Genomic DNA, 22,032 nt, shown 5'->3' on the forward strand with positions numbered 1-22,032 from the left:
TTTTGTGTCTTTTTAGAAAAAAAATCTGCTAAAGTCCTTGGTCCATTTTTTTAAGTCTGTTTTTATAACTTTATATTTCTAAGATATTTAAATGACATTAATATTTCTTACATAGTGGTAGAAAAATAGGTATTAATAGTAAACCTAGCAAGATTTCACATGCATCACCACAAGAAGCACAGAATATGTCTAAGTAAATAATAGATGCATAGGTGTGTCTAGCTTCATTGGAGCATGTAGCTATAAATACACTTTGTTAATGACTTTATCAACAACTTAGAAAGATGATTACACACACTTAATCTTTATAAAAATAAACTGATATACAATGAATATGACCTTATAAGCAACTTAGGATGGAAGATGAAAAAACATTTTAAAAAGTTATGTATTTTATGTATTTTATTCCATTAGAAATACTATTGATCCCTCACTGATAAATATTTTCAAATGACTTATTCATATACGTATGTTACCTGCATGGGATACTAAATATATTTTCATTTTATAATATGTCCTGAATATTTGTTTTGAGTTTAATTTTAAAATACATTTATGTACTCTCTACATATGTGTGTCAGTCTAGTGGGAGCTCACGAAGTCTGGACTGACAGCTGGGGAACCTGCATGGGACCGAACTAGGCCCTCTGAATGTGAGTGGCAGTTATGTGGCTTGATCTTGGGAGGATGGCTGACAGTGGGACCAGGACTTACCGTGGGTGCATGAACTGAGATTTTGGACCCCATTCCCTATTATGGGATACCTTGCTCAGCCTTGATACAACGGGGAGGGGCTTGGTCCTGCCTCAACTTGGTATGCCAGACTTTGTTGACTCCCCAAAGGAATCAACTCCCTAGGAGGAGTGTATGGGGGTGGGAAGTGGGGAGTTAGGGATGGGAGAAGGGGGAACTGGGTGGTATGCAAAATGAAAAAACAATTTAAATTTAAAAATAAAAAAGAAGTAGAGAACTAATTTCTGCAAGCTATCTCTCAGAAACTGACACACATATGCAGAAAGTACACAAATGTAATTTAAAAGTAAACCCATTTTATTGAAGTATTAGGTTTATTTACTTTTGAGTTGTTCAAGTTCTTTATGTATGCTATATAGTAACAGAAACAGAACATGGCTAGTGCATGGACCTCATTTGTTGTCTTTTTACTCTGTTGCCTACGTTGGCATTTGTTGGCATTTCCTCTGTTCCTCTGGGTTAAAAAGAATCTTTTTTAGTTTGGTACAATCCTGCTTGTTTATTTTTTGTTTTGTTTTCTATGTGTCTGGTGCCCTAAAATTACTGACAAGACTAATGTCATGAGCATTTCCATTTAGCTTTCTGAAGAGACCAATTTCATTCTCTTGGTTATGAATGTCTACTTTTTCCAACACCATTTTCTAAAAGTATTTTTTCTTCTTTGCATATTTTCTGTACCCTTGTGACTTAGCTGACTATATGTATGGGGAGTTATTTCTGATTCCCCATTCTATTCCATTGTTCTATATGTCAAACTTTGTACCAATGCTATGCTTTTTTGATTACACAACTATGTTTTGTTTGTTTGCTTGGTTTGGTTTGCTTGGTTTGGGTCTGGTTGGGTTTGTTGTGTTGCTTTTCCTTTTCCAAAACAGGGTTTCTCTGTGCAATAGCCCTGGATGTCCTACAACATGCTTTATAGACCAGGCTGGCCTAAAACTCACAGAGATCTGCCTGCCTCTGCCTCCGAAGTGCTGGGATTAAAGGTGTGTGCCACCACCACCCAGCAGGTTGACTGTTAACTTTGTTATATAGTTTGAAGAAATACAATGCCTCTGCCTTTGCTCTTTTTTATTGGATGAGCTGGCTATTTGTGGTTTCTATTGTTTATCCTATATATTGCCATTATCATATTTTACTTTATTGTTATTACTGTATTACAAAAAACAAATGAATACATAAAATATGCCTGCAGATGATCAAGAAATAAATGTGTTGTGAGCCAAAGATTCTGATTAATGTAAATTTGTGTACCTGAGATTTAAAAAATAAAAATAAAAGATTTTCAAAGATAAACTCCATAGATCATTGGAGTGCCTTGAGGACATAGCATCATCGAAGCAAAAGTTGACTTCTGATACAAATAAACTTGGCCTGGAATTCTGGCTCTTAGTTTATAGCTTTATGATACAAAGGCCTCCCTTTCACTTCTTTGAGTATCTTCTTATTCATCTGGCAAATGAGAATAATAATATTTACTTTGCAGGAGACCGTGAAATTGAAGAAGATACAAGATACTAGATGCCTGATTAAAAAAAAGTGGCTATAATGGGTGATTAATTAAAAATGAAGAGAGGCAATTAAGTTAATAAGTTAACAAGATATTATTAAAAACACCATGCTATCAATACAGGTATTAAATTTAAAACATTGAGTAGATCTAAGAAATTAAAAGATTGCATTTATTTTAGCAAATTTTATTTTGATTCATCTATGTAAGTTGCATGAGATAGATAACTAAAGAAAGTTTAGAAGAGCTTGGTCCCTGATAGTCACAAATAAATTCCAAGCTAACTTTCTTTGTAATAAATTTCATTTCTTCACTATTGCTGCTAATTCCTTTTTTAATCTCATAATAATATATTGTGAACATAGCAAAACACATAATGAGTTAACCACAGGTGGATTTGAAGATCCCAAATAAGTATACCCCATATGCTTAACATTATCTCCAAGCCTAACTGAAAAGAAAGCATACCCAAATTTTCTTTTTATTATTTATTTTTAATTTATGTGTATGGGTATGAACCTGACAAGTTTATGTGCATCATGTGTATGGGGATGCCCATGGAGGCCAGAGGGCATTGGAGTTCCTGGAAATAGACTTATCAATGGTGTGAGATGCTTGATGTGGGTGCTGGGTATCAAATCCACATCTTCCATAAGAGTAGTAAGTCCCTTTACCACTGATCATCTATCGCTTCAGCCTCAGATTATAGTTATTGTTAATCTTATGTGAATGTTGATTTCATTTTATGAAAATTGAAAGAATAAATTAAATGGGCTCTATAAAGTCCTTGTTATTATGCAAAGAGTTCTCAAGTGTGGCACATGATGGAAGAAGACAGGAAGAGTCTGGTGGCAGTTCTGAGCTGAGGAAATGGGAGGTGTACTAAGTTGGGGATTTTGAAGATGCATAGGCTGTCTATTGAGTTGGGGATTATGAAGATGCATAGACTGTCTACTGAGTTAGGATCTGAAGATGCATAGGCTGTCTGTTGAGTTGGGTTCTGAAGATGCAGAGGCTGACTACTAAGTTGGGATTCTAAAGATGGACACCATAGCAAGACTTCTGTAGGAAGACTCAAAAGGAGACAGCTTCAGGGGTCTATGATGTCCATGTCTGCTACTATCTCTATGATTAATACTTGTTAGAAATATCTTAAGGGGAAAAAAAGCTTATGTTGGTTCATTATTTGAGAGGATGTGGCAAGAAAGACAGAGGTTATAGCAATTATTCACATCCTCCTATAATAGACCAGGAAACAGAGAACAGAGCAAGAACCAAAAGTGGGGATAAGCTTCAAAGACCTGCTTCTGGTACCAGACAAGTTTCCCTCCTTAAAGGTTCCACAGCCTCCATACAGAGTCACCAATTACAGACCACATATTGAAACACATGAATATGTGGAATACATTTCATATTCAGAACATAATGTCATTTCATGTATACTAAGGTCACTGAAAGACACCCAAAAAATTAGAGGACAATATATTGACCTAACAGATATTTATAGAACAATCCATGCAATAACACTGAACTAGAATGTACATTGCTTCTAGTGGCATGGAGCATCTTCAATATATATCGTGTTATGAGGCACCAAAAAAAAAAAAAAGAAAGAAAGAAAGAAACTCTCTGAGTACAATGAAATTAGATTAGGAATCTTTAACATCAGGCTACATAGAAAACTCTCAAGTGTGTTGAAACTACTATATGCTTTTAAATAATCCATAAATAAGAGAAAAATTATAATTATGTTGGATTGAATAAAACACAAAATATACATTAATGTCCATATAATACACTTACACAGGGTGTGGAAGTAAATCCATTAACATTAAATCAAATGCCTGCATTAGAATAGAGGAATCTCTTAGCCAATTACTACATCTGTCTTAGTAAATCAGAAAGAAAAGAGCCAATTAAACCAGAGTAAAATAGAAATAACAGTAATAGAAGATGTGAATTGATCAAGTATGTTCTACATGCTTAATGTATGTCCTATAGCTTAATATATGCTATAAAGGATTTTTTAAGAAGAAAAGAAAAGCAGAGTAGATGGCTGGTAAGTTGGCTCAGCAAGCACTTACCTAAATGAGTCTGATGACCTGTGTTCCATCCTAGAACTCACAAAATAACAGATGTCATGGCTCACATCTGTAATCCCAGAACTCCAATGGCAATATGAATGGCAGAGATGGGAAAGTTGCCAGGAGGCTCACAGGCCAGCTTGCCTGGAGTGTACTGCACATCAGCAGAAACAGCAAGAGATTCTGCCTCAAAAAGATGGAAAGTGAAAATCAATACCAAACAACATAAACAATAATTCGTGACACTTGAACATGCAATAGGTCATGTAACAGGACAGAAGTCTAAGATTAGAGAAGTCAATGATTTAACTATGAACTGTAGTCATGCTTCTTTCTTTACCTGGAGTGTGGCAGGGGGCATTATTTCTTTCTTCCAAGCCAGTTAGCTACACAAACATCTTTGAAAAGAGAGTTTGGAACAATGGATGTACATGGTCTGCCTGCACAAAATGCAAAATATGAGACACAAAAAACTGCCTCCCAACAATAACCTCATCCCTATACATTCATTTAAATTCTTCCCCTTCCCCAATCAAAGTTTTAAGAATTGCCATTCAGCCTTCTAGTGCCTACTGTTTAGAGGAATCTCTGTTCTCTTTGCTCTTTCGTTGTAATTTTAGCCTCTGACAAGAAATTATTTACATCTAATGTCACTTTCTTCTTTTTCATGGTTCGTCTGAGGCAATGTCTTCAAGGAGGAGCTAAGAGGATACATTTTGTTCCCATTCTAGTACTTGGTTTTTTGTTGTTGTTTTGTTTTGGTTTTGGTTTTGGTTTTGGTTTTGGTTTTGGTTTTGGTTTTTTGAGACAGGGTTTCTCTGTGTAGCTATGGAGCCTATCCTGGCACTCACTCTGGAGACCAGGCTGGCCTCGAACTCACAGAGATCTGCCTGCCTCCCGAGTGCTGGGATTAAAGGCCATGTGCCACCAACGCCCAGCCTCCCACTCTAGTACTTGATACTATAGTCTAACACAGAGATATTTTATTCAAGAAAATGAAGAAAGGCAAACATTAGAGACTACGCCTTTGGCTATAAAATTAAAAATAATTGGCCACAATTTCCAACTTGTCATGCTATAGTGACCCAAACAAATGGGCTTCTTCAACCTAGATGACCCTCAACTGAAGAATGGATGGAGAAAATGTGGGACAATGGAGTGCTACTCATCAGAAAAAAAAAATGGAATCTTGAAATTCACAGGCAAATTGATGGAACCATAAGAAACCATCCTGAGTGAGGTAACTAGTCACAAAAAGACAAAAAATGGTATGTACTCACTCACATATAGATTTCAGACATAGAGCAAAGGAGTACCAGCCTACAATCCATACAACCAGAGAAGCTAGGAAACAAGGAGGACCCTAAGAGAGACATGCATGGTCCCCCGGAGAAGGTGAAAGGGACAAGATCTCCTGAGCTAATTGGGAGCATGGGGGAGGGGAGAGGGAGCTAGAAGAAAGAGAGGGGGAGAACAGAAGGGGAGATGAGGACATGAGAGAACAGGAAGATTTAGTCAGGGGAATAATTGTGGAGATCAAGAAAAGAGATACCACAATAGAGGGAGCCATTATAGGTTTAAAGAGAATTCTGGCACTATGGAAATGTCCAGAGATCTACAAGTTTGATCCCAACTAACAATAAAAGCAGTGGTTGAGAGGCTACCTTAAATGTCCTTCTCCAATAATGAGATTGATGACTACTTTATATGCCATCCTAGAGCCTTCATCCAATAGCTGAAGTAGAGACAGGCACCCACAGCTAAACACTGAGCTGAACTCTGGAATACAGTTGCAGAGAGGGAGGAGTGATGAGCAAAGGGGTCAGAACAAAACTGGAGAAACCCGTAGCGATAGCCAACCTGAACAAGGGGTTGCTCATGGACCCCAGACTGATAGCTGGGAAACCAACATAGGACTGTTTCAGAACCCCTGAGCAAGGATGTCAGTTTGGAGGTCTGGGCAATCTATGGGGCCTCTGGTAGTAGATCAGTATTTATCCCTAGTATATGAATGGACATTGTGAGCCCTCTCCACGTGGAGGGATGCTCTCTCAGCCTAGACGCACAGGGGAGAGTCTAGGCCCTGGCCCAAATGATATGACAGACTTTGAAGATTCCCCCATGGAAGGCCTTGTCCTCCCTGGGGAGCAGAAAGGGTTGGGATGGTGAGTGGGGGAGCAGGGGAAGAGGGGAGAGAGGGGGACCTGGGATTGACATGTAAAAGAAGCTTGTTTCATACAAAAATCCATCAATGTAATCCACCATTTAAACAAACATAAAAAGAAAAACCACATGATCAATTCACTAGATGCTGAAAAAGTCTTTAAAAAAATTCAACATCCTTTCATGATAAAGGTCTTGGAGAGATCAGGAATAACAGGAACATACCTAAACATGATAAAAGTAATATACAGCAAACCAACAGCCAACATCAAAACTAAATGGAGAGAAACTCAAAGCGATTCTTCTAAAATCAGGAACAAGACAAGGCAAATGGATGGAATTAGAAGAAACCATCCTGAGTGAGGTAACCCAGTCACAAAAAGATAAACATGGTATGTTCTCACTCATATATGACTTTTAGACATAGAGCAAGGGATTACCAGTCTACAATCCACACTGCTAGAGGAACCAGGAAACAAGGAGGACCCCAAGAGAAGATTGCATGGTCCCTCGAAGAAGGGGAGGGGGATAAGAACCCCTGACCAAAGTGGGAGCACGGGGGTGGGGGGGTGGGGGGAGATGGAGAAGGAGGTGGGAAGGGATGAAGGGGAGGGGGGAGGAAAACAAGAGAACTGAGACAGGGGAGGAATAGAGGAGGGCAAGAAAGGAGATGCCTTGATAGAGGGAGAGTGTACAGGTATGGAGAGAGGTCTGGCACAGGGGAAATGTTAGGGGATCCACAGGGATGACCCTAACTAGAATCCAAGCAATGTTGGAGAAAATGCCATTGATGCCTTTCCCCTATAATGAGATTGTTGTCTACCTTGGTTACCATTCCTAGAGCCTAGTAGCTGTTCAAAGCAGAAACAGGCACCCACAGCTAAGCACTGAACCATACTCCTGGAATCAAGTTGTGGAGAGGGAGGAGGGATGAGCAAAGGAGCCAAGATGGTGCTGCAGAAACCCGCAGAAACAGTTGACCTCACCTAGTAAGAGCATGAAGACCCTAGTCATAAAGCTGGGGAAACAGCATTGGACCAAACCAAGCTCTCTGAATGTGGGTGCCACTAGGAGGCCAAGACAGTCTATGGGACCTCTAACAGTTGAGTCAGTCTTTAACCCTAGAGCATAAATGGACTTTGGGAGCCCATTCCCTATAGAGGGATACTATTGCAGCCCAGATATAGGAAGGAGGGCCTAGGACCTCCCCCAAACTATATGACAGATTTTGAAGGTCCCTGGTAGAGGGCCTCACTATCCCTGGGGAGGAGTTGGGGGATGGATTGGGGGATTGGTGGGGAACATGGGAGGATGGGAGAGTGAGTGGATGGGGTGAATATGTAAATATGAGTAGTAATTAAAGAATTTAAATTTAAAAAATTGTTATAAAAGAAAGAAATGGGCTTCCTACACCAAGAATTTGACTATGACTCCATAGCTACAGCCTGCCTGGATTCCACAACCAAACCAAGGCTTAACTGGCTGAAGTTTAATCACTCTGTACAAGTGACCATGTGGTTTTGTCTCTAGGGGATATAAGGAAGAGCACCTAAGCATATGCCCATGCAAGACATTTCAGCCTGGCTCCTGGTGCAGAGGCAGACTAAGACCAGTGTGAGCATGTAAAGATTTGGAAGCCCGAGTGAATATTTATTCATTGTTTTTATTGAAATAGATTCTTCTCTCACACAATACATTCCGAACACAGATTCCCCCTACACTCCTCCAAGCTCTGTGCCGCCTACCTTCCGTCTCCCACTTCTTAAGAAAGAAAGAGTAAAATTAGTTTTAATGTGGCAACAGAAACCTGCTCTGTATACCTTTGTTTTGGAGACCACAAGAAGTATTTGAGCCTAGTAGAAAACATGTCTCGGAGTGAGATTGAAGTTTGCACTGTGCAATGTACTTACTCTATGAGTTAGCTAAGTCATAGGGGCTTGCTGGGTTATCCTGTCAGTAAGTATAGAAAGGAAATCCCACTTTGAGGAACATATGTGAGTTAATGGGGCCAGCGAAATGATTCAATGGGGAAAGGCATCCGCAACCAAGCCTGACACCTTGATATCAATCCCCAGAACCCATGTCCCAGAAGGAAAGAGCAGACTCCCACAAGCTGCCCTCTGACCTTTCCATGCACTCTGTAGTACATACGTATCCACACATATATGTGAACACACACAACTGTATTCACATGCATGCACAGAAAATAAGTCAGATATAATTGTAAAAGCTTCAGTGAGATAATGTATGCACAGTACCCACAGCAGGGTTTGGCACCCCAATGATTGCTTCTGTTATTATTAAACACTGACTCATAAGGATGATTCATCCCTGGGAAAGTTGGGAAATGATAGAGCTACAAAGTTCTCTTGGAGGCATCTCAACTAAGAAATATCTGAAGACTTTGGGGTAGGCTTTAACTATGAGCCAAGACATGCATCAGACCTCAGAAATAATGGGGGGAAGTAACTTGTCTTCAGTGGGTCCACAGTTAGCAATGATCTAAATCAAAGCTTTCAATTTTCAGGACTATGGAAGGAGAAAAATATTGCTGTAACCTTATCAGTCTTTACAAATTTTCTATGCTGTACATCGATAACTCACACAGTTATTTCTTACGTGACATAAAGACTCTGCCTGCATTTCAGATTGGCTTTTTTAAATTGTTTTGCTTATTGTTTTTAGCTATTCCTACTATCAAATATAAATCTGAATATATAACATAAAGGAGCTGCAGTTTCTTTGTCAGGCTGAAGTAAGGTAATTGGTACTTTTCCAAGATGGTCTAAAGGGGGTAAGTTGCATTCATGTGATCTAAATCCATTGGTTAAATGCTCGGGGATTAACATCTGTTAAAAGCGTTTGTGCTTGGAATGCAGGTGTTTCAATATTTGCATTTAGTATGTGTTTTAGAAACAGCCTCTGAGAAAAACATTTATATAACAATCTGGTGGTTTTATTGTCTAAATCTGTCAGGACAGTCATTTTGTTACTCAAACTTTGTGACCCTCTTGCAAGCTGTAAACTATTTAACGAAGTGAATATATTGGGAAAGATGACAGACTTTCAAACTTTGGGGAAAGAGTATTATATGAGAAGAATCAGCTTTTCTCCCTGGAGGCTGTGCCTAATATGCGAACAGCAAAAACAATTACACCAGTGGTTTCAGGAAGTCCAATAAATTCCACAGCACAGTCCCACTTCTGAAATATTACATCACTCAGCAAAAGCTTAGGTTCATATATTAGCTGAAATGAACTAATCATGAATTAATTACAATCACTTGCATTTTGTTGAAGGGCGTGCTGAGCAAGGCTCTGGTTTCTGTGCGCTCAGCCCACACCGTTTAGCTACACCTGTGAGTTGAAGTCTCACTCTACCCATATGTGGAGGGAGAGCTGCATCCGACTTATTTCCAGTCTTCAAGATCACCTCTCATTGTGGTGATTGACTTAATCATACCATTATCCACATTGTTAAAATAAGTTGTGCTCTGGTCCATTCATTTCTAAGGAAAAGTGGCCAGCGAGGGCGGGAGGGTGGAGAGGATGTAGTGTGTCTCCAGGGATCTGCAGCTTGAAATTAGAAAGAAAATAAAGAAACGAAATTGTTTCACATACTGCCAGATTATACGGAAGGAGAATTAAAATTGAGTAAAAGCTGAATTGCAGGAGAAACCACACATGGCTATGATAACACCCGATGGCTCACTTTGACATAATTACTTCTTACGTGGTTAAAATGTATTAGTGGTACATGAATATCCAGTCAAAGTCAATGTTGTGGACATAAATAGCATTTAACCTCTGATGGAAATGTATGCCATGTGGGTTATTCTCGTGTAATCAAGCTACATTTTAACCTTTAGAAAGGTTCTAAATTGTAACTAGTCAGGATTTCTTTAGGAAGTATCCTAGGTTTCGGAGACATTATCACTTTACAATATCATCTCTCAGGAATGACTGGGTAGGGAAAGGATGCATGTGTAAGATTGAATTTATATTTTTAATTAATTGTTTATTTTTGAGCATTTCACACATAAGGATGATATTAGTATCATTTCTATCACTTTCTTTCTCCCCTGCAACTCCCCATCTGTACCCCGTTTCCTCTCAACTTCATGACTTTTTCTACAGTTGTCATGAACTTGGTTTTGTCTGATAGTTCCTGAAATGGTCTACATTTTACCAAAGACCTAACAACCATCTACTGTTTTATTCAACAAACATGAGTACTTTCTCTGATTGCTGTAGTCAGTTCCAAAAAGTCAATCTATGACGATCTACCACCCTTGTGGGTGCTTTCCAGAATTTTGGATTCTGAAGTCCTGAAAAGTTTCCAGGAAAAAAAAAACAACTTGGGAGCCCTGTATGGATGACCAGCTTTCTGTCTCACTAGTTGTGAACTTTTATCATTTAATACATTATAAAATGTTTTAACAAAATCAAAGTTATGGTATATGAATGAATAACTATATTTGGAATGGGGTCAGTTTTAACTTGTGCAAAAGCAATTCCATGATCTCAATTGTTTATATTTCAGTCTTATCAACTGACACGTAGCACAAGAATATTAAAAGTTACTGTCAAATTTCTTTGTCCCTGTCCTTCTAAAACGTAAACTCATGGAAGTATAGATTGACAGTAAACATGTGCCAGCTTGGACAAGAAGGTTCACTCCTGGGGGGCTTCAAAGTCATGCATTCATGGAAGTTACATAAGTGATCAGTTTACAGAATTCATGAATGAAATTGGTTTCTAGTAAATCTACAGTAACCTTGGGTACATGCCTGACTTGGAAGCTGTCAGATAATTATTCCTCAAGACATTTATTTATTATACAGTCTCCCAAATAGCCAAGTCAGGAAGTTGCCACCTGTGAACCTTGAGATTTACCATTTTCAGTGGCTACAAAGATCAATCCTGGTCTTGGACAGACAAATGACTTTAATTTCCATCAGACAACTTTAGATTCTTCTCTACAGCATCCAAGTATTGGTACTGCCTTTTGCCCCATGTCCTTGTAAATACAGAAAGAGAAAATCCAGAGAGAAGCCGGGGGAGGGGGGTGGCGCATGCCTTTAATCCCAGCACTTGGGAGGCAGAGGCAGGCAAAACTCTGTGAGTTTGAGACTAGCCTGGTCTAGGAGAGCTAGTTCCAGGACAGCTTCCAAAGACACAGAGAAACCCTGTCTTGAAAAAAAGAAAGGGAAGAAGGAAGGAAGGGAGGAAGGAAGGAAGGAAGAAAATAAGGAAGGAAATCCAGAGAGAGATGCATTAAGCAGGAAATGTGACTATGGTATTTTTTTTTAATCTCAAGATATTGTGCCTAGTAACTTTCTGCTCATTTGACAATCCAGGAGCAAAGGGAAGGAGAAGAAAAACTAGAGTGAAACAATAGGTTCTTCTCTAAAAGTCGCAAAACTTTGCATGATCACGGAGGGAAGGGTGCCGTTCAGACTGAGTCTAAATAACATAATGATTGGCTCTACAGAAAATCCAACAAAGAATGTACATATAACTCACTTTCAGTACTCTGGCTGATGGCACTGTGCCTTTTAACATGTGTCTTAGTTAGTGTTTCTATTGTTGTGAAGAGATACCATAACCACAGCAACTCTTATAAAGAAGAAACATTTAACTGGAGTGGCTTTTATTTCCAGAGATTTAGTGCATTATTATCATGGTGCAACATGGTAGCATGCAGGCAGACATGGTGCAGGAGAAGAAACAGAGTCCTACAACTTGACCTGCAGACAACAGGAAGTGATCTGAGTTTCACACTGAGCAAAGCTTGAGCAAAAGAGACCTCAAAGCCTACCCCCCACCATGTGGAAGTGGAGATTCGACATTTCCCATCCTGTAATCCTTGAGGACAAAGTTTGAAAAAGCACAGTACTCAAACATCTACAGAAGGAGGTAGAGCTGTCTCATAGAAAATGAAGTATCTTCTACAATATCTAAAATAGTTGCCAGTAATTATTTGCTAAATGAAATTTAATTGAGTTACACAGAAGTTATATCTATGACTACATAACAAACCTATTTGATTCTTACCATTTTGATGGATTTTTGCTTTGCTGGTCCCAAAATCTTCACATTTTAAAACAAATGTATTTACATGAATTCTTGTATTATATTTTTACTTTTTTGAAATAGATAAACATCAAAGTACAGTGAGACTATGCCAGTTGGGGATGGTGGTAACGCCTGTAAGCCCATCACTTGAAAGGTAAAGTCAGGACTCACATTGACAGTGTCTCAGAAAAACCAAACCAATTATAACCTGTGTAAGAACCTTTAGTGGTTGACTTATCAAAATATATATATATATATATATATATATATATATATATATATATCCTGTAATTCTCAACTCTAGTAATGAAGATACATCTTGAGTTTCTAAGAAAAAATTCACCATAATCTCCATAGAAAGAATAAATATGATCCAGAGAGATAATCTAATAGACTGAAGCCAAGCTCTAGTGATACCATGTTTTGTGAAGGGCAGTGCTGGGGAATGTTCTTCTGTACATATGTTTCTCTTATTGGTTGATGAATAAAACACTGATTGGCCAGGCAGAAATATAAGTGGGACTACAAGAGGAAGGAGAAGGAGAAGGAGAGAGGGGATGAAGAGAGACGCCATGTAGAGACTGGGAAAATAGGATGAACCAGGCATTCTCTGGTAAGATAAGGCCATGTAGAAATACATACTCTAGTAATTATAGGTTAATAATTTAGAGAGAGCTAACCAGTAAGAAGCCCTAGCCATTGGCCAATAGTTTTATAATTAATATGTCTCTGTGTGCTTATTTGGGTCTGAAGGGCAGAGGGACCTGGTGAAACAGAAAACTCCATCTTCAGGACAGTACAATATGACACCATACATGTGGATAACAAGGTCAGATTTCAGAACCTTTGTGTTGGAGAGTGGGCCATAGTATTATCAGTCATCTGAATTGCTTTGCAACTGCATCCCCATGCATCTGTAGACACCTTTCCTCTGACAGGAATGTGCTGTCATAATGACCCTGAGGTGTCACTCAACATGAGCACCTCTCATTGAAAATTCCCTATAGTTGGTCAGTTTTCCATTTTGTTGCTAACTGGGGTGTATTTAGAAGATTGTTGGTGTGGCTGATTTCTCCATCGGATGGAGAATTTTTATAAAAGCATGGGGTTGGTCGTTGAGGTTTGGATGACAAATGCATAACATAGAATCTGATACAGTAAGGTATGTCGATTGGGCCTGCAAAATGGTTCAGTAGGTTATGGCACTTTCCACCAAGCCTGATGCCCTGAGTTCAATCCACAGGACCCACATGGTAGAAGGGAAGAAACAACTCTCACAAGTTGTCCTCTGAGTATAGCTTGATGTTTTATAATGTATATATATTATCAAAAATCAAGGTACTAAATATATGTATTACCTCACATAATTTGTTTTGTATTTGTGAGGAGAACAATTAAAGTCTATTAGCAAATTTGTTTGCGGTGCTGAGAGTTGAACCCATGGCCTTGCACATGCAAGTACTCTCTATACTGAATTTTCATCCCCCTCAGAAATTTTCAAATATAAAAACACAATATTAACTTCAGGCACTACACTGTATCTATTGAACTTATTTCCCATGCCTAACCGAATTTTATGCACTTTGGTCAACCACCTTGACTCCCAGTCCTAGGCAAACAAACCTTTTGCTCTCTGATGCTGTTAGTTCAACTTGTTTTGATCCCACATATTAATGGAATCACACAGCATTTGTCTTCTATGCCCACTTTTTTTCACTTAATAATGTCTTCCATGTTAAAACATGTTCTTACAAAGAACTGAATTTTTTAAGGCTAAATAACCTTCCATTGTGTGTATAGCACATTCTCTTTCTCCATTCATTTCAATTTTGCAGAGAAACGCTCCTCTAAGCTTCTCAAGGTGCATAACCATCCCCTTCCTCTACCTTCTAAGACCTATTGTTTGCTTTCCAAGTACTAAATCGTTGGCTAAAATTGTTTATATTGAATATCCGGTGACATAATATTTTCTTTTTGAGCATGGTTCTTAAATGCCCTAAGTTTAAAAAAAAAAAAAAGCAAATGATTACATTTCAGCCTCAGAGACTGACTGACAAAAGAATTGTAGGTGTTCCTCTGTTTTGCTATGTAACCATGGTGCCTAAAAAATCACATTCTGAATCAGCTAGATAGCCATTAACGTGGACATATAAGAATAAATAAATACTTCATTTAACAAAATAGTTGTTATTTCAGCACTCCTTCATCTAAATATATTTTTAATTTATATTTGAGGTGTTCATTTTAAAATAGACTATAACTTCATTGCCTTATTTACTGAAATAGTTTCTATTTGCAATTGGAAGGTATATGTTGACAAGAATGAGTCTCTAAAATTTAACAGACATAATAAAGAAAGTCACAGAAAAAATATATTCAATTATGGTCACATTTATTTAAAATTCAAAAACAAAATAATATAATATATTAGTGATTGACACTGATCTAAGCTAAACAGGAAAGAAAAGAAATAATGAGTACAAAATTCAGGCAAGTAATTACCTTCCTGAGGGAAGTAGGGCAAGAAGAAGGTTGGCTTCCTAATATAGAGCAATATTTATTACTTTTAGTTAGACTATGGGAGTTAATTATCTTATTTGAAGCTATACCTGTGTTTTCTCTCAAATATAGGAAACATTTCACAACATGAAAGAAAAACTTTTTAAACTATATTCAGAAAATAATTACCAAAACCCATCACCTAGAATTGACTGTTATCAAGCTTCAGACATCACTCTTCACACATATGTGTATACACATGAGCACACACACACATAAGCATTTGTGTATGTAGGATTACATAGCACAAATGTTGTTTGCTGCCTACTTCCTTCTGAACAATATATCAAATGCATCATTAGAGGATGAACTCATGACATGTAATTAAAGAAAATATTATGAGTTTGCTAAGAACTCCCACAAAAAAAAATGAATGCTCTTACCCAATATGATTGAAAATATTTCCCTAGGAACCCCAAAGACCACACGATGAGGATTTAATATATGTTCCAAACACATTTATAGAGACTATCATACCAAACCAACTTTTCTCACAAAGTAGACTTAGGCATACAGCATCTTTTTAATCGATGGTCAAAGCTTGGTTCTTCTACCCATAAGATGATTTTCTTTAACTATGGCACAAATGTGCAAAAAATTATATTCATTGCATCAGAGCCTATAAAATATTAAAAGTGGCTTTCTCACTTCTGATACCCATCCCCTAGTGTAGATACAGACATAGACAACATTTCAATTCTGTTTTCTTAAGGTCAGAGGATTTCCATCCAAGAGCCAAAGTTACATTTCAGGCACTGGCAACACTTACCACCCTAACTGCCTGTGTTTCCTAGGTCAACTGTTGTTCTAAACTGACACAGCTTTCTTGAACAAACTGTTCTTTTGAACAAACTGCTTTCTAGTCAGGGCCTCAGTGAATATTTCCTATAAATTTGAACTTCCCAGTGTAGCCACGTCACAACTGGTCATCATATGCTTCACACTCACAACTTTCTATAAATGTTTTAGTTTGAAATAATAAATGCTTTCAAAAAATACATCCACTTTGATAGAAAAGCCCTGTTCACCTCACAGCTCATTCCCACTTTTTAGTAATTTTTCTCTCAAGTTGACTCAAATTGAAAACATATCACCAAGAACGAAGCCACATAGTACAGCCTGACATCAGTTCTACAATTGGAGGCAGGAGGCCAATGAATGGGACCTGAGAACTTGTGGAGAAAGGGATTTTTTTCCTTATCAAAACATAATCGTGGCTTGGGAATGTGCTCACAAAAAAAGAACTTTCACCGAAGCAGTTCCAATCATCCTCCTAAAGCAAGCTTTTCTTGGTCTGAGAGATTGTTCAAGCCCACATCTATAGTTAAGTCCCTCTTTTCCTCCAAAGTAAACTAAATTTAATTTCTGTAGCTATCACTGTTTAAAAGGATAGTCATGGGGCTGAGGAGATGGCTCAGAGGTTGAGAGCACAGGCAGCTCTTGCAGAGGACCTGAGTTCAATTCCCAGCAACCCCATGGTGGCTCACAGCCATCTATGAGATCTGGTGCTCTCTTCTGGCATGCAGGCAACATGCAGAACACTGCATTCATAATAAATAAATAAATTTAAAAAAGGATACTCACTCCCCTTTTAAGTGACTGCAGTGTGTAGGAATATTACCAATTCATTAAATACATTGCTTACAAAGCAGGCTTGCAGAGCAGCAGGATGTGCTTGCCGGCTTTATGGGATCAGAGGCAAGCACCATGAATTAAATACTACACAGGATACTCCTGGAAACTAGACATAGGATCAGTTCAAGTCTGAAGACAGGTGAAGACTGGAACATTCTGATGGTTTTCGTGACCATGTGTTTTTAGCGCTGAGCTTCTGTTACCTGAGCTCAATGAACTAAGCTACCAAATGACAACGTGTCTTGGAAAATGTGATGCAGTTCACAGAAACCATGGGAAATAATTATCCTACTTAGATATGAAAGACACCTAGGAGTTGACTCAAAGCGGGTGAAGAACTGAGAGAAAAGAAGACAAACTTCATGTTGTTATAGTGGATGCTCTGAATTAGTGTCAGCTTCCATCCCTGCACATGCATGTGGGAAAGACCATGCCTATTGAAATTTTATACATTTGACATGTGACACAGGATTAATCATCAATCTGCATGGAGCTGGAATGTTTTCCTTCCACTTCATGAATCCAAGGGCTCTGAATCACCATGGATGAGAGTTAATATTGGAGCTGAATTCAGACCAAAAAGGAAAGGTTACACATTGCTTGAAATATATGCTGAAAGAAAAGAAACAGGTTTGAATCACCAGGGTCTCTTTGGCTTCAGCCTAATGTGATTGATACAGTTACTAGAATAACTCATCTGAAAAGGGTCCAACCAATCACACCAGCTTGCTCCACTTCTCAGCTCACAGCAACATTTATGCCATCCATTCGAGCTCACATCAAGCTTTCTTAATATAACTTTAAACTCCTGGGATTTTTTAAGTTTTGAGCGAAGTGTGGTAGCATTCACCTTGAGACTCTAAGTCAAGGGGATTGTGAGCACGGGACAACTCAGAACTGTGTATCACAAGATCTTGTTCAGAAACAAAAAGTTGCTTTGTCAATTAGATATTTTCCTTGGTATTTTGATACATGTGGATTCTGTCCTCTTTCAACAAAATAATTATTTTTATTAGCATAAACAGTAGAAATACTTTAATTTTCAAATCATGAACTACAGAAGACCAAGTAGTAACTACGGATTTATAAAAAGTCATTATTAACATTTAGAAATAATTAGAAGTTACAGGTGATTATGAGTCACTCCACATGGATGATAGGAACCAAAGTTTCCGGTCCTCTGTAAGAGAGCCACATTGGTTCTTAAACCAGAGACAAAGCTCCATAAAAGACATTTCTTTGCTAATGTTACATAACTGCCCAACAAGGACCATATAGTGGTTGATAATATAATTGAACATGGTCATACTAATTTTACTAACTATAAAGAGTTTTTTATTTCAATATGGGGTCTCAACACATAATTCTTCTGCCTTAGTCTCTGGTGTGCTGAGGTTACAGGAACACATCACTATTCAGAGCTAGAAAATATTAATAACAAAAACTCACTGACAACTTTTCAACCCCTAAAATCTAGAGGACCATTTGTTCAGCAGTAAACTGAATTGTTTTCTCTGATAATAAATTATTTTGCTTGATTTCTTTTTAATCCAAACTAGGAACGTGTACCTTTTCTCCTATAAACTACTTTTTTAAATAAATTGCATTCTCTGATTTTCTTGTCAGCTTACTTTAAAGATACCCACATGTTCAAAATGCTCGCTCAAAGTTTGGTCCACACGAAATGGTTGTTTAACCCAAATATCTGAGCAGCAAACTGGGCTGATCCTTCTGGAGAAAGTATAGTTGAACATCCAAGACCACTGGACAGTCAAAAGGGATGACCACACATCCTGAGCACTCCAGTCTGGTGTGATGGGGGGACAGCTGATAACTGAATATGCAATATTACCAGACATCCCTGGGCCCAAACCATTGCTTCAGCAAGCCTACTTCCACAAATACAGTAGGCATGCCATCCCCTTCATCATCTGCCTTAGTCCTCAGAATTTCATCCAGTCCTTTATGGGCAGTGTTACTAGAAGTTCACACAGAATTCCAGACTTTCCACGAGACTTTTTAATTTTCTCACAGTGACCAAGGTCAGAAGTGGAACCCATCGGCACTACAACCCTGCACTGACTGTCTGACTTCAGGAGTAACCCCACTCGATCTGCAACCCACTCAGAGTTCCTCTTTACCATCTGCAGTCCTTCCAGAGTTAACTTCCTTGAGGTCACAGTAAGACTGTCTTTCTGCTGGCTCCTATCCCCTGATGGCCAGAGTCTCCAGGAATCATCATCAATAACATTAGTGAAAACTATCTCTTTGGTGGTTACGCCACCAGCAAATTCAATCTTCGCATCAATCAGCATACAGTTCTGGGGAAACCAGGACTTCTCCAGGATTTCAAATATAGGTTGGATAGCATGACTCATGATGTCAACTTCAGTCTGGCCTATAACAAGTCCAGCAAAGCAGAACTTTGCAGCAATGAGCTGCTCCTCAGACCACTGCGTGTCATTTTTGGCATTATCCTTGAAGAACACCTCTACTTTCGGTGGGTAAAACTTATACCACTCCTTTACACCAGGGTTCCTTTTGAGAAAAGATCCAGTTGCTATACTTTAGCACACCCAATCAGAATCATTTCACATTAGGGTGTGATGAAAGAAGTCTCCCCACATTTCTTGGTGAAAGCAGTTTGATACTGGCATCCTGTAACAACTGAAAAATACAGCTGGTCATCTTATTGGAGATTGCAGCTTTGCCTTCCATATGGTACTTTCTAGCTGCGTTTCCTGCTGTAATCTGGTCCTTGGACTGCAGGAGAACTCTTCCTGGGTTATCTAACAATTCATAAACTTCTTTTTATCTTACCCTCATAGAGTTTTCTCCCAATGTTCAGTACCTCAGCTGTTGCCATTATCCCAGTGGGATGGAGGTGTACACCAGACTGGAAGGAGAAGCAGTGATCTCAAAATAATTATTTTTATCAGTGAAGGGGCCTTGGAGTTGCCATGTAACACACCCAGACACCAAATTATCAGTACAAAGGAGATTTTATTACCCTGGAAGGACATGCAAGTGGCTGCCTCTGGATCGGGCAAAGACATCAATGACTGACTGGCACATGGCCGTTTTAAGGGCTCTAGCACCAGAAAAGAAAAAAGAAAGGGGTTGTCCATCCCAACACCCAAAGGGTTGGATCCCTGATTGGATGGGAGGAGAACAAAGGAGATGAGGTGGCTTTCAGTCATGTAACCCAGTGTTGTTTTATGAGGTAGTGTGCCTTTGGTCATGTAGCCTGTGGGTTGAGAGACCATATCAGGACCATCAATCAGAAATAGTGTTAGATTACATGCTGTTCTATTCAGTTTTCATTTCTTCCTAACACTGCTCCTGAAGAGGAAATTTTAGAATTCCCCCTTTGTTATTTTACTCTGTGTTTAAACTTGTCCATGTTCTCCCACTGCTAGTAGAATGAATGAGGCTTCCATAATGTGACCCAACCTCTATTTTTTTAACTTTGTTATTGTTGGAGGCTCATGATGTGGGATAATACTCTTGTTCATTGTAAAGGTTTGTCACTCGTATTGGTTTAATAAGATGCTGATTGGCCAGTAGCCAGACAGGAAGTATAAGTGGGGCTACCGAACTAGGAGAATTCTGGGAAGAGGAAAGGCAGAGACGTAGTTGCTGGACAGATGCAGAGGAAGCAAGATGAGAATGCCTTACTGAGAAAAGGTACCAAGCCACATGGCTAACATAGATAAGAATTATGGGTGAATTTAACTTGTAAGAACCTGTTAGTAATAAGCCTGAGCAATAGGTCAAACAGTTTATAATTAACATAAGCCTCTGTGTGTTTATTCGGGACTGGATGGCTACAGGTGTGGCAGGACAGAAACTTCCCACTACAGGCTCACATTCCATGGCATGCATGTGGATATCAGAGAATGTCTTAGTCGGGGCTTCTATTGCTGTGGAAAGATGCCATGATGCCAATTGGCAACTCGTAAAAGAAGACATTTAATTAGGGGCTTGCTTACATATTCAGAGGCTTAGTCCATTATCTTCATTGGGGGCATGGCAGCACGCAGGCAGACACAGAAGCTGAGAGTTCTACATCTGGATCCACATACAGCAGGAAGAGAGAGACACTAGAACACTGGAGTGGGCTTTTGAAAACCCCCAAAGCCCACCCCCAATGACACACTCCCTTAAACAAGGCCATATCTCCCAATCCCTCTCAAGTAGTGTTACTACCTAATAATCAAGCATTCAAATATATAAGGCTATGGGGTCCATTCCTATTCAGACCACTACAGAAGACAATTCCATGAAGTCAGTTCCATCCTTCCAACTTTGCAAAGGTTCCAGGGATCAAACTCAGGTTGTCAGGTTTACAAAGCAAGCAATCTCATCTGCCCACATTTCTTTTCTTTCTTTTTCATTTTTTTAATTTCCCTCCTTCAAAATTCCGTTGTCTAGGTTAAATTTTGGATGTTTTTCCTACTCTCAAGCATGTATCTTTCTGTTTCAACATGTGCATAAGATTCATTCCTCTCCCATGCTGATGAGCTGTGCTGCAGATAATGAAACTCTCCATGGATTCAATAGCAAATTTTTATTTCTCATTCACATTATGTATGGGCTTTGAATGGGTTTGAGCCACACCATCCTGGATCCCAGGCTAAAGAAGATATTGGCAAAAGAGACATACTGGTCTGGCAGCAGAGGACATAAATGAAACATGCTTTCCAAGTTTATGCTCTGATGAGGCATATCGGAATTCTCTCATATTTCCCAGGAAAGAGCAAGTCACATAGGCAAATCTAGCATTAATGGGCTGAAAATACACTGCACAGGAAAAGGCATGACAAATCACACTACAACTGGCATGTGTATATAATCCTCCTTAAGAGAAAGACAAATTGATTAGTACATGCAAAAATAAAATCTTTCCCACTGCCTAAATCATCTTCCCCACTCTGCCCTTAGTAGGTCCTCTCTGTTCAGCTATGATTTGGGTCCAATTCATCATCTGTGTCTTAAACATCACTGCTTTCTTGGATAGCTGCTCTTCAGCACCATGCATCTAGAACAAGTCATCCTACTATCCACCTGTCTCACCTTCATTCCTAAGTGGACCACAACCTCTCTGAAAAATAAAATGACTCTTACACCTCCTGGTAATTTCATTGATGATGTTAGTTGTGTCACTGCAGGATTGTTTGTTTCTTGATGAGACAAGGTAAGAGTATCGCCTTTTTCCCGGAAGAAGAATGGGTCTCATATGCAAAGAGAG

At 38.9% G+C, this 22,032-nt stretch overlaps 1 pseudogene; it reads right to left on the bottom strand.

The window, feature by feature from the left end:
- Positions 1-18,336: 18,336 nt before the first annotated feature.
- Positions 18,337-19,647, bottom strand: LOC100763498 (annotated as a pseudogene).
- Between the last annotated feature and the right edge of the window lie 2,385 nt (positions 19,648-22,032).

Source organism: Cricetulus griseus (genome assembly GCF_003668045.3).
Source record: "Cricetulus griseus strain 17A/GY chromosome 1 unlocalized genomic scaffold, alternate assembly CriGri-PICRH-1.0 chr1_0, whole genome shotgun sequence".
Lineage (NCBI taxonomy): Eukaryota > Metazoa > Chordata > Mammalia > Rodentia > Cricetidae > Cricetulus > Cricetulus griseus.